Below are 8,102 nucleotides of genomic sequence, written 5' to 3'. Positions count from 1 at the left end.
TGGGTTGGGTTCATATTCTAAATAGTCTTTATTTTACCTCCTTTTTTTTTTTTTTTTTTTTTTTTTGTCTTTTTGAGACAGGGTCTCCCTGTAGCCCCAGCTATCTTGGAACTCACTATGTAGACCAGGCTGGCCTGGAACTCACAGAGATCCACCTGCCTCTGCCTCCCCAGTGCTGGATACTGCCTTTTAAATTGAGCATTACATCATTAGCATGTTCCCATGTTATTAAACATTTAACAACCTAGGATTTCATCAAGTAGATGTACCACAGCGTGCTTTGCTATTTTGTCATTCTTGGCTTTGGGGAAACTTATAAAACAAAATCTCTCTCTCTCTCTCTCTCTCTCTCTCTCTCTCTCTCTCTCTCTCTCTCTCTCCCTCTCTTTCCTTTCTTGACAGGCTGTCATGTAGCACAGGCTGGCCTCAAACTTACAATCCTCCTTTCTAAGTACTGGGGTTGGGGGCAGGCATGCACAACCACATCTAACTTTCAAGATTGTATTCTTAAGATCCTATGCTAATTGCTAGGTTGTCCTCCAGAAAACATAGCAATTTGCATGCTGCTCAGATGTGTCAGTGACTAATCTCTCAATGGTTTGCTAATATGACTTGGAAGTGACTTTCAGGGCAGTTCAGTCTAGTCAGAGGCACAGCCCCCAGAGAGCTGAGGCTATAGGGCCCTAAAACAGCTGCTAACCCCCTCAGGTCTTGGGTGCTGTTGCCAACCCCACCAGATCAGATGTCCACTACTTAGGGGACCAAGAAAGTCCTGCGGTGACTTCCTGCTCTTGCAAGTGTAACCTGGACCAGCTCTCACTGCACATCTGCAGGTGCCTCAGTGGAGCTACCTTGCATAACTGCTCCCAACTACACCTCAACAATGGGTGGCTGGAGGCAACTTGGCCTTTTCCCTGGCTCAGGAGGACCCTGGCTTCTGACCCAGCCAAACTCATTTCTCTTTTTCTTCTTAGAATCTAGAGAGGTTAGAATTCACCTACTTCCCTGTTACCGATCCCCCCATACAGTGGACTGCTTTCCCCTTCCTAAGGCTCCCTCTCTCCTTTTCTGAGGTGAGAGTGCTTCAGGACATCTGAGCACTCTCCCACCCTTCCCTCTGCTGGGACCTTGGTGATCAAAGCATACATGTGCACAACCAGCCATCCAGACTATTTTTAAACAGACTAAAAATACCGCCTTACCTCAGAGATTGTGCTGAAGGAGCTTGTTTAGGGTATCAAGTGGACCTCTGCAAATATGAACTGCCTCAGCATCACCTGTCCTTGCACCCTGCCAGCTCCTTGCCTGGAACAAAACAAAGGGCCTAGGAATGAGACTACCAAGGTTTGGTGATGTCTGGGCTGATGTGCCCTGTCTTCTAGGCTCTGGACTACTCCAGGGCAGATCCTAGAGGTCCAGTCCCAGGCCTGACCCACAGAAAGCACCTGTAAAGATTGGCAGCTAGTGGAGCAGCGAGCTGAGAGTTTCTTGGCTGGGTCTGTGCTGGTGGTTGCAGCCAGGTATCAGGAGCGTATCACTCTCGCACCCTGGTTAGGTCGGAGTAACCCAGGCCACATGCATTCTGTTTGCCTCTCCCTCCCCCCGCTGAGTCCTTCCACAGTGTCCCTGGCCTCATGCTCTCCTTAGGACATCTGTTTCCCCAGCCTAAGCCTCTGGGGCACATTCATTGGAGCAGAATGGAAGAAGATCAAATGCTGACCTGTTCTAGGTCAGGCACTTTGGATTTAACTTTGAGGCAGAGGCTCAGCTGCCCTGACAACCTGCTGCTCATTTCCACAGCGACACCTCCTGCAAAGGTAATCCAGCACGTCCTTGGCCACTGGCTTCCTGGGGTGTTAAAAATAGCTGAGGCCCTGCAGCTGCTGAATGATGGGTTCTGGAAGGAGGTGATTGATTCTCACAGCTGAGCCTGGGGTCAAAGAGCCTTGTGCAAGAAGAGACGCTGGGTGAGGGACAGGGTTTCTGCTATAGATAGAACTGTTGACAGGTGATCCCGGGCTGCTCCACACCTGAGAGGAATACAGCATAAGCTAATTAAAAGGAACTGCAAAAGGGCTCTTGGGAAAAAACGCAGATACGTGCGCCCCGAATTTCAAAGCATCTTTGATCTTTGGGGGATATGCTATTGTCCTTCCTCCTTCATGTTGGGACAAGACTTGAAGCAGGAAAATGTTCATTTCCAGGGAAGGCGATGGGGTGCTGGCTTCCTCTAAAACAATGGTGAGGAACTGTCAGGGCTTATGAAACACCACAGGGACACCAGTGTCAGGCAGCTCCCAATCACCTGGAATTGATATCTTCCTCCCTCTTGGGCTAGAGGAGGGCTCTTGCTTGCCTTGTCAGGGGTCTGCTCTTGGTCAACCACTGGGGCTTCTGTCCAGTTAATCATGGTGATCTAAGGTTAATTGTGTGCATGAAGCTACATGGAACTCCGGATCAACAGAGCAGCTTTTAAGCTAGTGGCCACATCACAAAGCTGTTGGGCTGTGCCCAGTAAGCAGTTGGACCTGTGAAGTTGCACAGCTGGTGTAGATCTGGACAATTGAGAGATAGGGCCATATGCGTTTACTTCACAGTGCATATTTTCTAGGTAATCTATCCCCCAGTGTTCTGTAAAGTAAAAACAATAAAGTCTCAGAGAGAGAGAGAGAGAGAGAGAGAGAGAGAGAGAGAGAGGAGCAGTGGCAGGCAGAGGAAAATTAAGAAGCAACCAAGAAAGGATATGTTTTCAGATGAGATTATAAAAGGATGATGAGTTGATGAGGTGGCCAGACATAGAGAAGATATCCATATGGCTTCTGCTCCCCGGGAAAAGGCATTGTGTTATGACAGAGACAGAGGGAGGGGGAGGGAGAGACCTACTGGCTTTTATGAACCTGACCAGAGAAAGACTGCAGGGAAGTCTGGGTTAGGAGCACAGACTGGAAAGCAAAGTGGGCCCCACCTTTGTCTTTGCTGAAATCCTAGGAGATGCTGACAATGAATCCCTTTCCTCCTCCTCTTCACCCTCCGTCATCTGCTCTTCTGAATTACAGCTTGGAAGCTCCTCAGCTAACTCCTCTCTTTCCCCGTACTAACTTAAGCCCCATCAATGTCTTTGTTCTTCCTGACTCCCTGTGCCTAATGTGGAAACCTTGATTGAACTGAAATAAAAAAATATGCAGGTGAGCGATGCTTGCTGCTCCAGATCACATCATGAGTCTATGGCATACAGCACTTGAATTTTTTTCATCAGGCAATATTATATATAAAGTAGCCATTTGTAAATAATGGTAAGAAAATGATCGCAAACTTCAGGTACCTGTCCAAGACACGGATGAGTCCATAAAAGGTGCTTGGTCTTACAGAGGACCTTGGCATTGCTGGCAGCTGGGAAGGCACTCAGAGACTGAAGCAGTTCCAGGTCTGTGGCCTTTGTGTCTCAGATGCCAAGGTTACCTCAGGACGAAAGTCGGGGAGGTTTCTCTGGCTGCTTGGCCCTGCACCCATTTTCTCCATGAGGAGAAACCAACTAGGACTCCTTCTTCACCTTTGGAAGGGGAAAGGAGAAGGGCAGACAGGTATGAAATCTGCTCAGGAGGTCGGATACCAAGTACACACTGCATCCACCCCTGATTCATTGAATGGGCTATTGCCACAGATACAACTGGGCAAAATACAAACTCTTGCTTGAAGTCTTCACACTCAGCTTGGAAGGTAGGGAAGTGAAACCATGGGAAGAATACACCTAACAAGAGAGTCAAAATTCAAGTGATCTGCTGGGGATATAGCTCAGTGACAGAGTGCCTGCTGTATGTAGGAGGCCCCTCGTGTTTATTTTTTTGTATGTGTTTGTATGTACACCCATAAAATGTTGAGAGCAGGCTAAGCCTCTTCCTTCCAGTACTCTATCCTCCCTGGAAATCTAGGCTGTCTGCCCCTCCAGACACAGGTTGAATTTGTGTCTCCTGCCTATGGTCTTGCTGCACATACTACACCTTCCACCTGGACCACTCCATCACACTTCTCTGTGTACTGTGCTTTACTAGCTCCTATCACCTATTAATGTCTACTGAAATGGCTCCTTTCCCTGAGGAGGCCTGGCCCGTCGCCCCACCTCTAGTAGCTCCTGCACTGTAATTATTTTCCCCCAGCTTCATGCTCACCTCCTTGAAAGCATGCACTGAACACACTCATCTTCTTTATTCGTATTCATTGAGATGGGCTGCATGCAACTTGTTTTCTTATGTCCTGGCAGTATCTCACTCAGGCAGGAACTTAATGATCATCTATTAAACAGATGAGAGGAGGATTCTTGTAGGTTCCCTGGTGTCTGGTGCCATGAAATGGGGTGGGGTCTCATAGAAGGCTTCACAGAAGTAGGGTCACTCGGGTATGGCTTTTTAGCATAGTAAATGTTTGCTGCAATAACAAATCAGAGCAGCCTATGGTGGCCAAGGGTTGGCGGGCATCTATGTGCACCGCTCCGGGGTAGTAAAGGGGGACATCTGCTATTCCTTTTTTGTGTGCACTTCCGTCTCCATGACAGATGGGAATGGGAAAGCTTTGATACATTTACTCCTTAGTTACACCTTCCTAGGCTAAACAAATTTAGCACACTCTGAAAAATTAGAACTCAGTGCCTATCTTGAGAGACCTAACACGAACAGCAAGGGCACTCAAATGACCTCAGATGATTCCAAAACCTGGGAGAAATGCTCCCACAAGCTCAAGTCATTTGATCATGAGACTCATCTCCTGACTACTCACAAAGGGCTGGCCAAGGACATTCCAGCTATGCCAGGCCACTGGGCAAAGATCCCAGAGACAGCAATCCACTGCGGCCCCCACCCCCATCGCACCCCAGGGAGTGGGCCTATGCCCACAGGCTGGCAGAACTGCCCCCAGCCCTCGGGACAGTGCGCTGTCCCCGCTGCCAGGAAAACAGCCAGCACTTTTGCACTTGGCCAGTGGGCGGAACTGATGCTGGCAGAGCTCTGGTGACTTAAGACATCAGGTTCACCCTCAGGCTGGTTCCAGGTAGGCTCTTCACCAGGAAGGTCTCTCCCTTCCAGTGATTTATGGAGCCAGACGGGTCCAGTCATTTTTTCCCTTCTCCTCTTTCTCCCTCTTCTTCCCAGAACAAATGGGATTCACGTCCTCCCAGGCACTCTGGACTGACATGACAAAGATGAAGAGGCTCTGCTTATCCCTCTCCCCAGCACCTGTTGTCAGGGATGATGGCTCTTGGCCACATCTATTCTTCTGGCACCTTCAGCAGTTTGTGTAGTGCCTGAGTCACAGTACTAGGCATGATGCTTTGCTGGCTGTCCCTCTAGAACAGGACTAGCTCAGAGCTACCAAGTGAAGGTTTTCTCTTCTGACCTTCTCCCCTCCCTGCCTGCTTTTCTTCCTTCTTCCCACCCTCCATCCCTTTCTTCTGTCCTTCCTGTCTCCTTTCTCTTCCTTCCTTCTTTCTTTCCTTCCCTTAAACCTTCCCTTGATTTCTTGGCAATAGACTCCACAGGGCTGAAGTTTCCCTCCACAGGAGTGGAACAATCACAAGGCCACTGGGACCCTGAACCCATTTATTGTGTAACATTAACAAATGGGCTTTGGAGTCAAGAAGTCAAAAGAGAAAGAAAGGGTCATGTGCCTCTCCACTTCTCAGTGCACATGCTATCCTTGTGCAATATCCTGGCAGTGATGTCCTCTGGGAGTGGCAAGTAGCAGAAGCACAGCCAGGACAGAGCAGGAAGGAGGTTGAACAGTGCCACCCAACCTCACTAGCTGGAGAAGCCAGAGTTCTTGGCAAAGAAACTGTCACCCAAAGCCCTGGGAAATACTTGGGCATTTATCAGGTAAAGCCCAGCATCTGTGAAGAACTTATACGCAGAACACCATCCCCGCCCCCCCCACAGTGACTTCAGTCTCCTTCCATCTGCCATGCACTGGTGACAGAAAGGAAAAGTACACAGTGCTGCACCGAGCTCTCATCCGGGGCAGCCCCCTGCGTTCTGCCCAGGCAGAATGATGTGAGACCAGACTGCTTGTGTTTTAGCTCCAACAAATGTGGCAGCCAGAAGCAGGAGGCGATGGCAGGTCTCCGGATGCCAGGGATGTTTCTCTGAGCTTCCAGGCCGCTACATGTGGCTGCCATTGCTCTGGTCTCTGGTGGCCCCCAGACCCTGCCTGTGTACAAGTATGCACTGAGGCTCTGGTGTTTGGGGCCTCAAGAGGCTCAGGGAAGGGCCTGCAAGGCCCATATCAGCAGTCCCTGCAGTTCTCTCTGAGGGATGGTGAGCTCTGGGTCATTAGGAGTCCGTGTCACCACTTTCAGCATTTATGTTGTCAGGCACTATGCTAACTACTTTACTTAACTCATTGAATCCTCTCAACAGCCCATCAGAAACACGTTGCTATTTGACTTTTGCAGATGAGAAAATTAAGCTTCAGAAACATTTGTTCACCGAGGTTAGTTCACTCATAACTGGGAGAGCTGAGAATGTGACATGATGCCATTGTTCTTGCGCTTAGTAAGTAAATGATACCCCCTCCTTCCAAGAAGATCATTGGGAATTCAAATGTTCCAGGGGCACTAAGCAAATTAATCAAAATACAAAACAAGCAGGATGTGATGGCTCATGCCTGTAATCCCGGTACTCAGGAGACAAGGTAGGAGGATTGCCTGCAGTTTAAAGCCAGCTTAGCCTAGGTAATAGATCCTCTCTTAAAACAAACAAGAGGGCTGGAGAGATGGCTCAGCGGTTAAGAACCTCTTCCAGAGGATCTGGGTTCAATTCCTAGCATCCACATGGCAGCTAACAACCATCTGTAACTCCAGTTCCAGGGGATCTGACACCCTCTTCTGGCCTCTGCAGGCATTGCACACACGTGGTACACTTACATACAAGCAAGACATTCATACACATAAAATAAAAATAAAATAAAAAGTAGATAAACATTCTAAACACCAGTTGACTGTATATATTTTTTAAATAAAGCAATCAATTTTCCAGAACAGAGTCTGAAACATGGCAGAAATTCTATGACCCATCCAATTCTTGGTGTAATTTGAAGGCAGCCACCAGCTGGGAATGGTTTCCTCTGCTGGGCAGTGGCTCAGAATAGACCCTCAGCTCCATCTTGGTTGGTGTGGCTGGGATAAGACCTGGAAAGCAGGACCCCAAGGACATGAATGTCTTGGAACATTATTGTGCTACCACACACAGGTCTGCCTATTGGCCTGCTTGGTAGCCATGTCATGTTGGGCATTACAACCTCTTTGTAGATACCAAAAGCAAGGCTTCTAATTTGCTTGCCTTATATAAAATTGTGGTGCCAGTAAAGGTCAGAGCTGAGGAGACTGGAGAGATGGCTAAGTGGTTAAGAGTGCTTTCAGACCTCATTCCCAGCACCCACATCAGGAGGCTCAGAACTGCCTGTAACTCCAGCTCCAGGGGATCTGACACCCTGTTCTGGTCTCCCCAGGCACCCCCACACACAAATAAGAATAAAATCTTTTTAAAAGAAGATTAGTGTCAAGGCCAAACACAGGTGGTTTGCCTCTGGTTTATGCCACCGCTCCATGATATATCTATGTGGCTTTTCCATAGCTTAGTTTTTTAAAAAATTTATTTATTATTTTTATTTTATGTGTGTGGGTGTATTGCCTGCATGCATGTAAGTACACCTGTGTCATGTGATGCCCCCAGAGGTAAAAAAATTCTGTAATATACTTTGGTGATGCTTCTATATGAACAAATATATGCCTACAACATCATTGTAATGACTGCATCAAAACTGGGGTAGAGATATAAAGGCCATATTTGAAATCCTCCTACATAATGCAGGATATTCACTTATTTGTGACCTTGTCAATTAAAAAATTATTGTGTGTACATGATATGTGTTTGTGAGTGGGTGTGTGTGATGGTCAGAAGACTTTGTAGAGTAAGTTCTCTCCTTCCACCTTTATATGTGTCCTGGAGATCAAACTCGGGTTGCCAGACCTACATAGCAGGAGGTGCCTTTACCCACTGAGCCATCTTGCCAGCCAGATTTGTGCGCTTTATAAAGTATATATTCCTTAATGAAAGGTT

Source organism: Nannospalax galili, unplaced genomic scaffold, assembly GCF_000622305.1.
Source record: "Nannospalax galili isolate Female #2095 unplaced genomic scaffold, S.galili_v1.0 scaffold144, whole genome shotgun sequence".
In the NCBI taxonomy this organism is placed as follows: Eukaryota; Metazoa; Chordata; class Mammalia; order Rodentia; family Spalacidae; genus Nannospalax; species Nannospalax galili.
Note: the sequence above shows the minus strand (reverse complement) of the source record.